The sequence below is a fragment of the Ambystoma mexicanum genome, chromosome 2p, assembly GCF_040938575.1.
Source record: "Ambystoma mexicanum isolate Mex_15411 chromosome 2p, UKY_AmexF1_1, whole genome shotgun sequence".
Classification (NCBI taxonomy): Eukaryota; Metazoa; Chordata; class Amphibia; order Caudata; family Ambystomatidae; genus Ambystoma; species Ambystoma mexicanum.
In genome coordinates this window covers 831,005,644-831,022,470 of record NC_090923.1, presented here as the reverse complement: position 1 = coordinate 831,022,470, position 16,827 = coordinate 831,005,644, and the positions used below count along the sequence as shown (strand labels likewise).

The window sequence follows — 16,827 nt, the reverse complement described above, 5'->3', positions numbered from 1 at the left end:
CTCTGATGCAGTTTGGCCGTTACATGGGCATTGTCTGTTTTCGCTTGTGGCGAATAGGTCTATAGTGGGGAAACCCCTGAGAGAAGAAATCTTCTGCGACTTCTTTGTGTAGATGACATTCGTGTTCGTCTGGGAGGGGATCTCTGCTCAAAGCGTCCGCTAGTGAATTGAGATCCCCTGGAACATGTTGAGACGACAGGTTCCGTCTGAGTGCCCATATCCAAATTTTCTGGGCAAGCCTGGACAGATTTGGCGAACGAGTGCCCCCCTGTTTGTTTATGTAAAACATCGGGTTGTGCTGTCCCTTAGGACCTGCACTGACAGGTTCGATAGGTGGGTTTCGAACGCTCGAAGCGCTCTGAAGACTGCCAGAAGCTCTAGCAGGTTGATGTGATTCTTGGCCACTGTGTGAGACCAGAGGCCCTGAGCTGTGTGGTGAAGGAGGTGTGCTCCCCATCCTGACAGGGAAGCATCTGTAGTGACTACGGCCTGTATTCTGGATCGTAAAAAAAGGGGTTCCGCTTTCACATGTTTTCTCTTGTCCACCAGCAAAGACTCTGTACTAGTGTTGGCGAAACAACCACTAGATCTTCCCACTGACCACTTGCCTGAGACCACTGTTTCGCCAACCATTCCTGCATGGGTCGCATTCACGGGCGCGCTTGGGGAACCAGGTAGATACATGACGCCATCATTCCTTGCAAACACATTGCTTTGCGAACCCTTATCTGACGACCAGACTGATATTGAGGAATTTGCAGTAATAGATTCTGAATTCTTTCCTCTGATGGAAAGGCCAACCCTTCTTGAGTGTTTAGGACAGCTCCTAGGAACCGTTTGGAGGTGTTTGGCACCAGGCTTGATTTGATCTCGTTGATAGAGATGCCCAATTGGAAGAGGAGGTTGATCGTTCTTTGAATTTTGGATCTGCAAATTACGGGGGTTTCCCCTGTGATGAGCCAGTCTTCTAGGTAAGGGTACACTGGGATTGCCTCCCTGCGTAGGTGCACTGCCACCACCGCCAGTACCTTGGTGAATACCCTTGGAGTCGAGGCTATACCGAAGGGCAGCACCTTAAACTGGTAGTGCTGACTGTCCACCTTGAAGCGCAAGAATCTTCTGTGCGCTGGGAACATGGAAATATGAAAATAGGCATCTTTCATGTCCAATGTTGCCATGTAATCTCCCTTTTTTAGTAGGGGGATTACTTCCTGAAGTGTAGTCAGGCGACATTTATGGGGCTTGACATACTTGTTTGCAGGGCATAAGTCTAATACTGTGCGCATTGTTCGATTTTTTTTTGGCACAAGTTAGTAAGTTGAATAAATACCCTTGTTTACCTGGTTGCCGGGACAAGTTCTTTTACGTCCTTTGCCAGAAGAATGACTATCTCCTCGAGGAGGATTCTTTGGTGCTCCAAGGAGTGTATTTTCTGTCTTGGAGGACGGTCGCGGGGGCTTTCCAACAGTTCGATACAGTATCCCGCGGACACTGTGGACAACACCCATCTGTCCGAAGTGATCCCTTCCCATGCGTGGGTGAAGGTGGAAATGCGATCCCCTACAGGGGATGCATGGGAAGGGACCCGGAGCGGAATGTCACTGTTTGTTGGGGGGGTGTAGCACCTCTACCTGGGCTGCCTCTCCCCCTACCACGGCCACTCTTTTGACCTCTGGCGAAACTCTGTGAAGCCTGTTGGTTGCCTCCCCACGATGCTCCTTGCCCTTGAAAGTAATTAGACCCTCTCTGGGAATTTTCGCAGTGAGAGCGACAAAAATTATTATTCCCTCGTTGGTTCGTGAGTTTATTAGTAAGTTGTCCAAGGGACTTTAGGGTATCATATTCGTCCTTGGCTGTTTTGAGTGCCTCCTCCACCGCTTTCCCAAACAAGACATTTGGTTCCACCGGCATGTCGATGAGTGTGGTTTGGGTCTCAGGTTTAAATCCCGACTGCCTCAGCCAAGCGTGTTTCTTGATGACTGTGCTCTCTGTGATGAGCCGGCCTGCATTGTCTGCTGCGTCAAAAGTCGCCTTGAGAATGCATCCGGACACCGATCTCCCTTCCGACGCAATCTGGGCCAACTGGCCCTTTAAAGTGCCCACTGAAGGGATCTCTTTCTCAGGCGAGCCTCTGGCACAAGGGACATGCAGGATGCCATGAGGCCTAGCAACCTCAAAAGTCGTAGGCTGGGAGACGTTGGGCATTTTGAAACCTGGTGACCATCTGCAGAATATCTTGAGCCCTCACCTTTGGTGGCGAGGCTTTTCCCAGGGACGTGTCCAGGACTGCTCCAATGAATTGGAGTCTCTGTGATGGTATCATCTGTGACTTCTTTAAATTGAGGGAGAAGCCCAGCCTGTGAAGGGAGTGGCAGACATAATCTAGTTGGATCCGAGCTTGTTCCGAAGAAACTGCTCTGATCAACCAATCGTCCAGGTAGGGGTAGACGTGAATCCCTTCCCTCCTTAGACTTGCAGCCACAACCGACATTAGCTTGGTGAAGACCCTCGGGCGGAGGTCAGCCTAAATGGCAGAACTCGAAATTGATAATGAGAGTTGCCAATTGCGAACCTCAGGTACTTCCTGTGCTTGGGATGGATTGGCACATGGAAATAAGCATCCTGAAGGTCCAGAGATACCAACCAGTCCTGAAGCTGGAGGGCCTGAAGGATCTGAGAGAGAGTTACCATCTTGAACTTGTCCTTCCTGAGGAACTTGTTCAATTCTCGTAAGTCCAGGATGGGTCTCAGTCCTCCGTTTTTCTTTGGTATGAGAAAGTAGGGGGAGTACCAGCCCTTGTTCCTGTCCGCTACAGGTACCGGTTCTATGGCACCTTTCTCTAGCAGGTCTACAACTTCCTGCAAGAGGAGCGGATCCGGCACTTTCAGAGAGCTGTTCCCCGGTGGGTGGCTCTGAGGGATGCGTAGAAAAGGCAGGCAGTAACCTTGGGCAGCTGTCTCCAATGCCCAAGCATCTGACGTAATAGCCTGCCATTCCGTCAGATGGTGAGTTAACCTGCCCTCTACAGGTGTCTTGTGATGGGAGACCTCAGAGTGGTTTGGGAGCGGCTGATGCAGTTGCCGAAGGTAAAGCGGCTCCTGCTCCTGCTGATGTGGCTTTCTTTCCTTTACCCCGTCCACCACGGGTACATTTTCCTTGGCCTCTTTGAGCCGGCCGTCCTCTGCCTCTTCCATATGAGGAATAATAGCGAAAGGACCTTCCTCTCCAAGAAGATCCTGAGGGACAAAAATTAGTTTGTCGGATTGCGGCATATTTAAAAGTCTGGCCTGTATGTCAGAAACAAAGCCAGACTTTCTCAACCACGCATGCCTGCGGATTGTGGTACTTGCCGCCATGGCCCTTGTCAAGATTAGTCAGGCGAGTACAAAGGCAGCGAATATGGCAAGGGAAATGTGCACCCAGGAACTACGACTCAGGTATGCTAGAACCCAGGAGTGCAAATAGAGTGTGACATCAAAACCAATATATGAAAAGGGATGTGGGGTAAGCACCTGACCGCGAGGAAAGTCGGCAAGCGCCTTACCCCCAATTGCTGTTACAGGTACTGACAGCGCTAAACCCACGTGGAGGGCAAGCAATGACAGGATCTGTGTACTAACACTCTTGATGGTATTACATAAGGGAACTTAAGAACTGTACTCACGAGGACGAGATAAACCTCTTGAATGTCAGCTAGCCCACGAATCCTGTTGAAGAAACTGGGACCCCGAAAGGCTAGAACAGCAATGGAAGGAAAACTAAATACCTAAGTGGGAATAGTGTTTACAAAATAGTGAGGAAAACATAAGCATTCACACAGGAGCTAGCTACTACCGCACACCACACCTAATAATCAAAGGGAAAATAAATGCAGAAGTGCAGTTGAAAACATGGAATGGATCCTCTAGAAAGTAAGGATCAGGAGCAGTGAAAAACGAAATAACCTATGCAAACTTCTCCCTACCCCTCCAAGGAAAAGACAGGAAACTAAACTAAGAGGAAGGCTAAGGCAAATGGGTAACAGCAGCAAAGGACAGAGTCAAAGAAATATAGAACACAGACAAACTGGGCTGCATCTAAAAGGGGAAAGCACTGAGAATTGCTGCCTGCAAACAGAGGAAGACAAAAAGGGAAATCAAGGGAGCAGAAATCAATTAGCGCATGAATCCGAAATTCAGGGCAGAGGAAACAAGAAAACAGGAACAAGGAAGTAGGTACAAAGGCAAGGAACCAGGAACCAGGGACTAGTCAAAAACAGGAACACTGCAAACGATGACCAGCGCTGGACTGAAGTAAGACTGAGGCTTTTAAAGCTGCTTAACGAGCACACGCCTCAGGTGTGCTGATTGCTGCACCTGCAGCCACAGCTGTTACCTATCCTCCACCCAACCTTGTCCTGCAAGGGTGGAGGTGGAGCAGTGGGCCAGGCATTCTGGGAAGCATAGTCATTTGGTTAAAGAAGCATGCTGGCTGCCAAAAACCTGGAATGGATCCGGAAGGGAAGTAGTTTGGAAAATAGGGATTTAGCGCTCCCAATTCATCACAGCACTGTAGCATAAGGTTCGGAGGAAAGGTCCAGTAGGGAATAAACCCCAAATCATGCCCCCAAGTGGTGGGAACGGGAGCGAAGGGAGCGAGTCGTGACAGTCCTGCTGATACTGTCAGCAGAATCAATGCCAGTTTGAAGGGACTCACACATTGCATCTTTACCATCTCTGATGATATTTAAAAATGCGTCCCTTTCTTCTCCTTCCGGTATGCAGTCAGCCGCCGATGAAGCACACTCCCAAAGAGTGTGGCTGAACCTAGCGAGCGTACAAGTTGCATTAATAGATTTTAAAGCCATGCTACAGGCCGAGAAGACTTTCTTAGCCATGACATCATATTTTTTATCATCCCTATCCTGAGGAGCAGTGGGTTATGCAGAAGTACTGCCTGATGAAGTTGCAGTCTGGACCACAAGACTCTCTGGAGTAGGGTGCTTAGATAGGTATTCAGAGTCAGCAGCAGATACCCTATATTTCGCTGACAACTTCTTGTTAACCGCAGGGACAACTTCAGGAGTTTCCCAGTTAGTTAAAATCTTTCTTTGTAAAGCAGAATGAAAGGGAACCACAGGATCCTCCTGTGGACCTTTATCCAGAATATCTGTGAGGTCATCCTGTTGAAAAACAGGTGAAGGCACAGACCAACCCATGAACTCCATAATTCTTGACATTAGGATTCTATAAGGGGTATCAGCATGTTCCCCTGGGTCTGGTTTGTCAAATTCCACTTCTGGGGAAGTGTCTAGGCCACTTGCTTCCTGTAATGCATCCTGAAAGTCTTTCAACCTTCTTTCCTCAGAGGCAAAAGTCTCTGGTTCAGGTAATGTGGTCCTCTGCAGCCCAAAAGGCCTTTCTTGATCAGAATCTTCCCTTGCTTCAAAAATTGAAGTTAAGGGGGGATGCTCTGGTCTGTGAAATGGTATAAAACCCATCTCTAAGGCAGAGGAAGCCATCATCAGTGGCCTTGAAAAGGTTGATGTCGTCGACGCCGATGTAAAAATCCTCGAACGCGCCGACAAAGGCGTCGAGAAAACTGGAAGAGGCCTCGAAGAACTCGAGAGGATCGGAATCCTGCTCGAGGATGTCAACGACGTTCTCGACGTCGTGTCGGAAGCTCTCGGTGTAACCGTTGGCTGTGGAGTAGCCGTGGGTTTTTCTTTTATCGGCGTCGACGCCGGCGTCGACTCGATCGACGGATGCGTCGAAGAACCCTTCGATAACGGCGTTGATGGTGCCGATCTATGCTTCGAAGGGGCTTTCGACGATGGCGTCGAAGATGCTTTACTTCCCGATGGCTCATGGCGCTTTCGGGTCGACTCTTTCGCCGGGTGCTTCGACTCGCGGCGTTTAGATTTTTTGGGCTTTTCACCCGGGGTGTCACCCTCAGCTGACTTCGAGGGGGTCGAGGCCGCTTTCTCGAAGACGCTTAGCATCTTTTTTCTGAATTCCTCCCACTCAGCTTGAGAGCTATGTTTTGTGGGGCAATTTACTCTTTCAGGGGAACTAGAAGACGACGATAAAGGGGATCTTCTTCGTCTTTTTTTTGAGTGTCTAGACCTCGACGAGTGGTGGGAGCCACTTCGAGACCTAGACCGAGAATGCTTTCGACGGTGAGGAGACGAATGTCTCGATTCTACCACGGAAACTTTTGAGGAAGTTAAAACTGAGTTACCTCTCTCGAGCTTCCCCTTACGCTCCTTCAAGGCTTTCGCCATCATGGATAGGCATTCCTCACACTCCGAACACTGGTGTTCGATTCCCAGACACCACAAACAGATCCTGTGAGGATCCGTCAACGACATTTTCTTCCGACAGTCTCGGCATTTTTTGAAACCGGACCGAGGAGTCGTCAGGTCGGAGGAGGAAGCCATAGAGTACGAGTCGGTTTTCTCGAGGAAATATGAATATATATCGACTGACGAACTGAGCAACGGTATTCCGAGGCACACGAAGCGCGGAAAAACGGAACTGAACAACGGACGTTGCGCGTGGCCATTTATAGGCATGATGACGTCGGCGTCGATACGGTGGCCGTCGAGGAGCACCTACTCGACGGACGTCGACGCACAGCGCCCTCTACTGGGAAACATTTTTTCCGAGGCCAGCAAGCTGGAGATACAAATATCATAGATAAGGAATACGTCGGAGGACATAATCCCTTCGAAGAGTTGGTTATCCCCACCAAGCTAAAGGGAAGAAGACTCTGGACTGGATCTTCTCTGGTCGTCGAAGGGTTGATAGCTCAGGATTGCAGCAGGGCTTCAACGGGATGGGGTAGTTGCAGCAGCCGTCTTCTTCTCCGCTTCTCTTTGGTTCCTTGTAGTTCCAGTGACGACTCTGACTTCTAGCCCAAGAGACCTGCCTTTTATGCGAAAATTCCCCATTCACACAGCCTGGCTGTCAATCATGCAGCAGGGGGGTTGTCCAGCCCCGACAACCACCTCAGCCAATCATGGCAAAGTGCGACTTGGGTTTCCTAGGATACCCTCTGCAGGGGGTGACTAAACCCCTCCCTCACATTCAGCCCACCTAGACACCCAGGCACCTGGAGGAGGGCTTCTGAGCAGAAGCCTGCCAAAAGACGGTGAACAAAGAAGGCAAACCTGATTTGCCGCGCAAAGTAAAATACAAGAAGGACTTTAACAAAAAGAAATGGCGAATAAACCCGACCAGAGCCAAAAGAGAAAGTATTTGGTGAAGCGGGGTTTAAGTTGGAGGCTAATATAATAGCCTAAAACAATACCACTTTTATATAGTATAATCGTGGTAGAAAAGTTTGGGTAGATACCACTGCCACCAGCCAAGTCTAAATGTTAAAAGAGCAAAACAATGCTCTAGGAGGTACAGTTAAGGGATATAGAGTAACCCTTTCCAGTACTCCATGTAAGATGGGGTGTACTGGATCTGTGGTCAATTGACTAAGTAAAGTTAATGGCAACTTTACCCTTTTCTGGGGGACAGTAGTCAGCCTCAGAAATGGAGTCGGTGGGAACTCTAAAAGACAACCCTGTGTCACTGCACTGAAGGTGCTGTGTAACACACAAAAGAAGGGGACTACTGAAATGGTGTACGCCAGAGTTCACAATCACAAAAACAGGTAAAAGACACATGGCAAAACATGGGTAAGAGTGGGGGAAAAGCTCACACTCTTAACAAGTGAAAAAAAATAAACTCCAGAAGTCCAGAAAAGCTGCTGGGGGACTCACTGGGTGAGGGAAATTAGCCATAAATGAGAATTCTCCCTAACAGGGAATAGCACAGCTGGATACATTTGACTATCCATTTTGAGATGGCACCTTTAGAGACGTGATCTCCTTCTCTGCCTGTAGCTACGGACACAAACAATTGATCTGTCTTTCTTAGCGGTCTGGTCTTGTCTACATAGTAGAGGACCGCTCTTCGCACATCTAGTGTGTGTAGTTTCACCTCAGCAGAGCTTTTGGTTTCTTGGAAGAAGGCCGGTAGCTCAATGGACTGGTTAACATGGAATTTTGAAATGAACTTAGCTGTGAACCTAGGGTGAGTTCGTAGAACCAGTTTATCCTTATGAACAGCACTGACAGAGCCTGAATTTCACTGACCCTTCTTATGGATGTAATGGCTACTAAGAAGGCAGTCTTATAAGTCAGGTGCTTGAGACTAGCTTTATGCATGGGTTCAAAGGTGGGTCCCATGTGTTTAGCAAGCACCACATTAAGGTCCCAACCTGGTGGTGGGTTAGAAATTGGAGGGTGGATTCTCTTCACCCCTTCTATAAAGGCTTTGACAACTGGCACCTTCCACCATGACGCCTTGTTAGTGGTGTAGGCTGACAGCGCTGCCAGGTGTACTTTGAGTAAATTAAATACCAACCCTGCATCAAATAGGGGACAATATTGGAAGGAGTGCAATCAGCTGGGTTGATTTGTTTATTCTGGGACCAAATAACAAATCTTTTCCACTTATCAAAGTAACAGTGCCTTGTGTTCGGTTTACTTGATTCTTTTAGGACATCCATGCATCTCTGTGGTAAATTGAGATGGCCAAACTCTATGACTTCAGGAGCCATGCTGCCAAGTTCATCGAGTTGGGTTGAGGATGCACTATTTGTCCTTCGTGCTGGGAGAGTAGGTTGTACCAGCACGGCAGTCTGATGGGTTCGCACACTGCCAGTTTGCACAGGTGCGGGAACCATGGTTGTCTCGCCCACATGGGAGCAACTAGGAAGAGCGTCATTGATTCCCTGTGTATCTTGTTGACCACCTTCCTCATCAGAGGGGTTGGTGGAAAAGCGAAGACAAGCATCCCTGAACAATTCATCCATAGAGCGTTCCCCTTGGAGCCTGGCTGCGGGAACCTGGATGCAAATTCTGGGCTGTGACAGACCACTCGGACTAGGCAGGTAAGTTGAACAAAGGTCAGTCTTTATGGACTTAAAAAAAATAAAGAAAATTTAAATCAAGTATCAGTTCTCTTATTTCTGCAGAGATGACTCTGATGGGGTTTTCTGCGAGTGTAAGGCAGAAATCTCTGGTTAATCCTCGATAGTCCACTGGTATGGACTTGTGGTCTCCTCGCTTCCCAACCGATTCTGAAAGAAGAAAGAGAAATTCCCCTCAGTTCTTCTTCTCTCTTTGCTTTATATAGGGGCTGGCCACTCTTGACCCAATCAGGTCTCTCCTTAGCTCCGAGTATAGAAAAACCCTCCCAAGCCCCGCCCCCTTCCTTCTGTGCTCCCAGTCGCCATGATGTCTCCCCGCCATGTGCCACGAGGTGAAGATTGGGGTTTATACAGTCAGAGGTCCCCAGCTTTGGTAAGGATAAAGTCCCTCTAATATCCTTCTTTTTGGTATCTTTTCTCTGTTTTACGAGTGTAAGGTTATACAGTCCTTTTGCTCCGTTCCCCGTTTGTGGCTTCCTGGCCCAATAACCTCCCCACAATCTGTATCTTGTTGGGACGGCATCAGCCTCAGATCCCGTTGGGCGTTCGCGCTGCGGTACACGCGGCACACGCGGCAGTCCTTTGCTCCGTCTGGGCGCCTGTGTCGTGGTTTCCGCATCCCCCGCCCACAGGACACATGCCACCTCTCAACCCAGTTACCGCTACCTGCCGTGCGTTAGGGTCTCCACTATCCGCACCCAGGGAACACAATTTGCAGATGGCACCCAGGTCTGCCCCCGAGCACAAATGACTGCTTCCTTCGGCTGCCTCCTCCTCCTCCGTCCGGGCTGTATGTTCAGGCTTGAGTTCTGCTTCCCCGGTGTCCACCTCAGTGTCCACCTCAGTGCTACGTTTACACCATGGTGGATGGCGGATTTACCGCCCCATTCCAAGGTGAGTGGGGCGGTAAATCCCCATTTCCCATTTACCCTTCCCCATTCCCATTTTTGCCCCGTAATTAGCACCATGGTCCCTTAGCGCCATGGATTTGAACGCCTGCAAAAAGCAGGCGTTAAACTCACCATGGCGCAAAGGGACCTCGGAATCAGGCGTTAAGGGTCGGCGCCGTTTACGGCGCCGTTAACCCCTTAACGCCTGACTCGTAATGAGGCCCCTTGTCTGGGAGCGCCATCCACTCGGACTTCCAGTAGATAAGGTTCCCTTCCTCTCCGGAATTCTCTGGACTGGGCACACCCAATTTCCATCGGCTCGGGCTTAGGTCTTCTCGGGCAGAACCGGGCTATATGTCCCCATTCACCGCAGTCAAAACACTGAGGTTGCTTGTTAAGGGGGCCAGGCTGCTTTGCGGGGTTCCGGGCGACTGTTCTTGACTTCAGGGACTGGAGTTCCTCGAGGTGCTGGTTTATGTACATCCAACGGAGCCAACCGAGCAGGACCGGCCTTTTGGAAAGCCGTAGCAATGTCAATGGCTTCTGACAAAGTGGGCCGGTGGTGTTGACGTACCCACCGTTGCATAGCCGGGGGTAGAGCATCCACAAACTTTTCTAGTTTAACTTTGTCCATGATTTCTTGAACAGTGCTAGCAGTTGGTTTTAACCATTTATCACTTAATTCATGTATTCTATAATACAATTGCCTGGGGGTCTCTCCGTTGCATAGACGTGTCTCTCTTAGCCTAGCCCTGTAGGCTTCCTCGTCCACCCCCATCCTTTCCAGTATGGTTTTCTTAATGTCCGCATACGTGGCATCGCCTGCAGGATTAGCAGCCTGGTATGCTCCTTGCATGGATCCAGTCAAGAGGGGAGCAATGAAGTGACCCCATTTTTCCACTGGCCACTGGGAATTTCTTGCCACTCTTTTAAAATTGGTAAAGAAATACCCTGGGTCTTCTCCTGGCTGGAATTTCTGTAGCACGTTGGTAGAGGCTATGGAAGCGCCTCTGGCAGCTGTCATCGTCTCGACGATCTGTTTAATGACATCTTGATTAGCCGCTTGTATTTGTAGTGCTTGCTGCAGAGCCTGTCTGTCTGCCTGAGCCTGCTCACCACCTTTGAATAACTTAGCCTAGACCACCTGTCACTGCTACCAAAACTGGTTTGGCTATAGCTTCCCATAGTTGTTCCTGTCACAATATAGATTGGCCTTCTATACATCTGTCCACCAGGCCAGAGTATAGAAAATCAGTACTAACAGACATGACGTCCCAGATTAGATCATTGTACTGTATCTTTGTCACATTTATGGAACAGAGCCAGGGTTTTGCAGCTTCTAAATCTACTTGCCAGATGTACTGCATCCTAAATGCATACAAGTTGAATAAACTCCCACCTCCGAGGGGTCTACTTGCTCTGGCGGTGACGGCAAAAGTGGTATATGTGGCATTGTATTTGTATTTATTGTGTTTATATAGCTCTTTAATCCAAAGCGCTTTACATTATAACAACAAGGTACATAAAAGTTGGATGCATTGGAAGTGCACTGGTGTTGGAGGTGTTGGAGAGCATTGGAGGTGCACTTTCCTCTTGAACATTTGCAAGGCGACGACTTGGTCCAACTCTCAGGCCTACTGCAAGCACTGTTGCTTGGATACCAGGTCAAGTTTTGATGCTCGCTTTGAACATGCAGCTCTCAAGAACATCTTTGGCAGACATGTTGTTATGATGGTACAATTCTCATATATATATATATATATATATATATATATATTTCTGAGGCTTGGGGAATCTGCTTAGATCACATGCTGTGCATAGGCCGACATCTAGTGGAAGCTGCAGAGTATTACAGTTTGTTTTTCAAAACTCGAAAAGGGGTGATCGAACTAGGGCGTGCCAGTAATACTATCCCTAGTGTGACGTCCACTGTACCCATGATCCCTCACGCGTGTAGGACCCTCAGATTGTTTATTTTCCACAATACTTGTCGGAAGCATAGTTGCAGAGTTCCCTGGCTTTCAGGCACTTATCATAAATTAATCTAAAAATTCCCATTCCTCAAATCCCACATCAAGACTGCAGACGGCGAGGGCACAGGGGTGTCGTTAGACACCCGAGCGCAAGCCCCCGGCCTCGCAGGACTGTCCGGCGGGGCAGTTATGGGGACCACACCCGGCGGCAAGAGTGCTACCCACAACTCACACTTTATTCCTACATACACTTGCGCGCTGCCATATATTAACATATGGAGAGTACACCATTTAAATTCTGCCCCAAGTGCAACCGCAAGTTCCCTTGGGTAGATAAGCATAACTCCTGTAATCTGTGTCTGCCTAGGGACCACCCCGAAGCAAATTGCAGAGAGTGTAAGCTCTTTAAAGCTAAAACACTTGAGGACCGCTCCACCAAACGTTGGGCCCATTACACCAGGAAGCTCGAGGCCATGGACGCGGTGGGTTCCTTCAGTGATGGCAGCAACGCCGCCGTATCGGAGCGGTCCGCAAAATCAGTGTCCCCTGGGCCTTCCAGGTCACAGTCGCCTCATGACACACAGCAACCGTCTATGGTTGCTAAAAGTGCCACGTTAACTAAGGTCACAGAGGTATGGTCTCCAGAAGACGAATCCAACCTCCACCCCCAAGCAGCACGTTCAAAGTCTACTCCGGCAGTTCGTTCTATGTCTGCCTGCGAGTCTCGACGTCCCTCCTCTAAGACTCCTGAACCTAGTCACCTCCTAATCTCGACGCCAGGCGTCGAAAGATTCTGAGAAAGCCAAAGAGTCAGGTAAATATGCCTCTACACATGCGGAAGGGGGGAAACAACAGAAAAAAGTTTCTGAACACCACAAACATAAATCTTCTGAGAAGTCCAAGACCCAGCACCCTGTCACTAGGCCTAAAGTTGTACCTCCTATTCCACAGGATATGGGAATAGAAGATGCACCCCAGCAGGAAGTAGTCATTCCCAGTTCCAAAGAATGGAGCTCTGAAGACATTGACAGAGTGATGAGAAGAATGTCTTTTATGGCACATTTTTATGAGAAAAATCCTGATTACTTCCTAAGCTATCGGAATACCCCTGCTACCTGTACTCCTTCTGGATCCAAAGACCCTCTACCTCCTAGTAAGAGACCCCGTACTGAGGCTCCAGTTCAGGGCCTGATTTCAGACCCACTCACTATTGAACCTTATCATCAGTATGGTGAAGATCCAGACATACAAATACTGGAGGACCAGGCAGGGGTCCAATATTATGGAGACGAGGAGGACCAGGATGAGGAGGAGGAAGACGAGGCAGAGGCCTATAGTCTCGACTCCCCTATTCCCAAATACCCACCTTGTGAATGACTCAACTGTGGACAATCAGCCATTACTGAACAAGGTCTTAGCTAGAGCTGCAGACCACTTTCAGATAGACACTCAGGGGGCTCAAGAAGAGAGGAACTTTGCAGAGCAAATTATGGGGGACAAGAAGTCCATTGCCCAAGCCATAACAATTCTGAAGTCCATTCAACACAGAATTGACCCCTCTCTGCTCACTCCTAATCTTACCCAGGCAGTCAACCCAAGAATAGAGAAGTTATTCAGGGCCGCCCCATCCGACCCACTTTATATAAGGGGTCAGCCTAAACCCGACTCATTAGTGGTTACAACCACCAGGAAGAGGACGGGGACGCCTCTGTCATCCTCTGAAGCTCCCCCAGACAAGGAGAGCAAAAAGAAATATGGGCTAGGAAGGAAAGTGGCTTCCACTTCCGCTTACCAGGCAAGAATTGCTAATACCACCACTCTGCTGGCAAGTTACAACTGTCACCATTGGGAACAGGTAGCTGCCCTCATTGCTTCCGCACCTGAACCTCTAAAGGGCCAGTTGGCCCAGATTGCGTCGGAAGGGAGATTGGTGTCCGGATGCATTCTCAAGGCGATTCTTGACGCAGCAGACAATGCAGGCCGGCTCATCACACAGAGCACAGTCATCAAGAGACACGCTTGGCTGAGGCAGTCGGGATTTAAACCTGAGACCCAAACCACACTCATCGACATGTCGGTGGAACCAAATGTCTTGTTTGGGAAAGCGGTGGAGGAGGCACTCAAAACAGCCAAGGACGAATATGATACCCTAAAGTCCCTTGGACAACTTACTAATACACCCACGAACCAACGAGGGAATAATAATTTTCGTCGCTCTCACTGCGAAAATTCCCAGAGAGGGTCTAATTACTTTCAAGGGCAAGGAGCATCGTGGGGAGGCAACCAACAGGCTTCACAGTGTTTCGCCAGAGGTCAAAAGAGTGGCCGTGGTAGGGGGAGAGGCAGCCCAGGTAGAGGTGCTACACCCCCCCAACAAACAGTGACATTCCGCTCCGGGTCCCTTCCCATGCATCCCCTGTAGGGGATCGCATTTCCACTTTCACCCACGCATGGGAAGGGATCACTTCGGACAGATGGGTGTTGTCCACAGTGTCCGCGGGATACTGTATCGAACTGTTGGAAAGCCCCCGCGACCGTCCTCTAAGACAGAAAATACACTCCTTGGAGCACCAAAGAATCCTCCTCGAGGAGATAGTCATTCTTCTGGCAAAGGACGTAAAAGAACTTGTCCCGGCAACCAGGTAAACAAGGGTATTTATTCAACTTACTAACTTGTGCCGAAAAAAAAATCGAACAATGCGCACAGTATTAGACTTATGCCCTGCAAACAAGTATGTCAAGCCCCATAAATGTCGCCTGACTACACTTCAGGAAGTAATCCCCCTACTAAAAAAGGGAGATTACATGGCAACATTGGACATGAAAGATGCCTATTTTCATATTTCCATGGTCCCAGCGCACAGAAGATTCTTGCGCTTCAAGGTGGACAGTCAGCACTACCAGTTTAAGGTGCTGCCCTTCGGTATAGCCTCGGCTCCAAGGGTATTCACCAAGGTACTGGCGGTGGTGGCAGTGCACCTACGCAGGGAGGCAATCCCAGTGTACCCTTACCTAGAAGACTGGCTCATCACAGGGGAAACCCCCGTAATTTGCAGATCCAAAATTCAAAGAACGATCAACCTCCTCTTCCAATTGGGCAACTCTATCAACGAGATCAAATCAAGCCTGGTGCCAAACACCTCCAAACGGTTCCTAGGAGCTGTCCTAAACACTCAAGAAGGGTTGGCCTTTCCATCAGAGGAAAGAATTCAGAATCTATTACTGCAAATTCCTCAATATCAGTCTAGTCGTCAGATAAGGGTTCGCAAAGCGATGTGTTTGCAAGGAATGATGGCGTCATGTATCTACCTGGTTCCCCAATCGCGCCTGTGAATGCGACCCATGCAGGAATGGTTGGCGAAACAGTGGTCTCAGGCAAGTGGTCAGTGGGAAGATCTAGTGGTTGTTTCGCCAACAATAGTGCAGAGTCTTTGCTGGTGGACAAGAGAAAACATGTGAAAGCAGAACCCCTTTTTTTACGATCCAGAATACAGGCCGTAGTCACTACAGATGCTTCCCTGTCAGGATGGGGAGCACACCTCCTTCACCACACAGCTCAGGGCCTCTGGTCTCACACAGTGGCCAAGAATCACATCAACCTGCTAGAGCTTCTGGCAGTCTTCAGAGCGCTTCGAGCGTTCGAAACCCACCTATCGAACCTGTCAGTGCAGGTCCTAAGGGACAGCACAACCCGATGTTTTACATAAACAAACAGGGGGGCACTCGTTCGCCAAATCTGTCCAGGCTTGCCCAGAAAATTTGGATATGGGCACTCAGACGGAACCTGTCGTCTCAACATGTTCCAGGGGATCTCAATTCACTAGCGGACGCTTTGAGCAGAGATCCCCTCCCAGACGAACACGAATGTCATCTACACGAAGAAGTCGCAGAAGATTTCTTCTCTCAGGGGTTTCCCCACTATAGACCTATTCGCCACAAGCGAAAACAGACAATGCCCATGTAACGGCCAAACTGCATCAGAGGCCATGGGACGCCATGCGAACACCAAATACCCGGAAACAACGGAGCGGCCCGTGGGAAGCACTGAGGTGGACACCGGGGAAGCAGAACTCGAGCCTGAACATACGGCCCGGACGGAGGAGGAGGAGGCAGCCGAAGGAAGCAGTCATTTGTGGTCGGGGGCAGACCTGTGTGCCATCCGCGAATTGTGTTGCCTGGGTGGGGATAGTGGAGACCCTAACGCATGGCAGGTAGCGGTAACTGGGTTGAGAGGTGGAGTGTGTCCTGCGGGCGGGGGACGCGGAAACCACGACACAGGCGCCCAGATGGAGCAAAGGACTGCCGGCGTGTGCCGCGTGTACCGCAGCACGAATGCCCAACGGGATCTGAGGCTGATGCCGTCCCAACAAGATACAGATTGTGGGGAGGTTATTGGGCCAAGACGCCACAAACGGGGAACGGGGCAAAGAGAAGTAAAAGGACTGTATAACCTTACACTCGTAAAACAGAGAAAAGATACCAAAAAGAAGGATATTAGAGGGACTTTATCCTTACCAAAGCTGGGGACCCTTGACTGTATAAACCCCAATCTTCACCTCGTGGCACATAGCGGGGAGACATCATGGCGACTGGGAGCACAGAAGGAAGGGGGCGGGGCTTGGGAGGGTTTTTCTATCCTCGGAGCTAAGGAGAGACCTGATTGGGTCAAGAGTGGCCAGCCCCTATATAAAGCAAAGAGAGAAGAAGGACTGAGGGGAATTTCTCTTTCTTCTTTCAGAATTGGTTGGGAAGCGAGGAGACCACAAGTCCATACCAATGGGCTTACGAGGATTAACCAGAGATTTCTGCCTTACACTCGCAGAAAACCCCATCAGAGTCATCTCTGCAGAAATAAGAGAACTGATACTTGATTTAAATTTTCTTTATTTTTTTTTAAGTCAATAAAGACTGACCTTTGTTCAATTTACCTGCCTAGTCCGAGTGGTCTGTCACAAAATTTGGTGGCAGCGGTGGGATCGTAAACACCATGGAGGTC

The 16,827-nt window shown here is 49.4% G+C and overlaps 1 protein-coding gene across 2 annotated transcripts in view; it reads right to left on the bottom strand.

Annotated features, from left to right (window-relative positions):
* Window positions 1-16,827, bottom strand: part of LOC138565943 (regulator of microtubule dynamics protein 3-like) — a 2,735,427-nt gene that overhangs the window by 1,621,218 nt on the left and 1,097,382 nt on the right. The gene's annotated exons all lie outside the window — the stretch shown is intronic.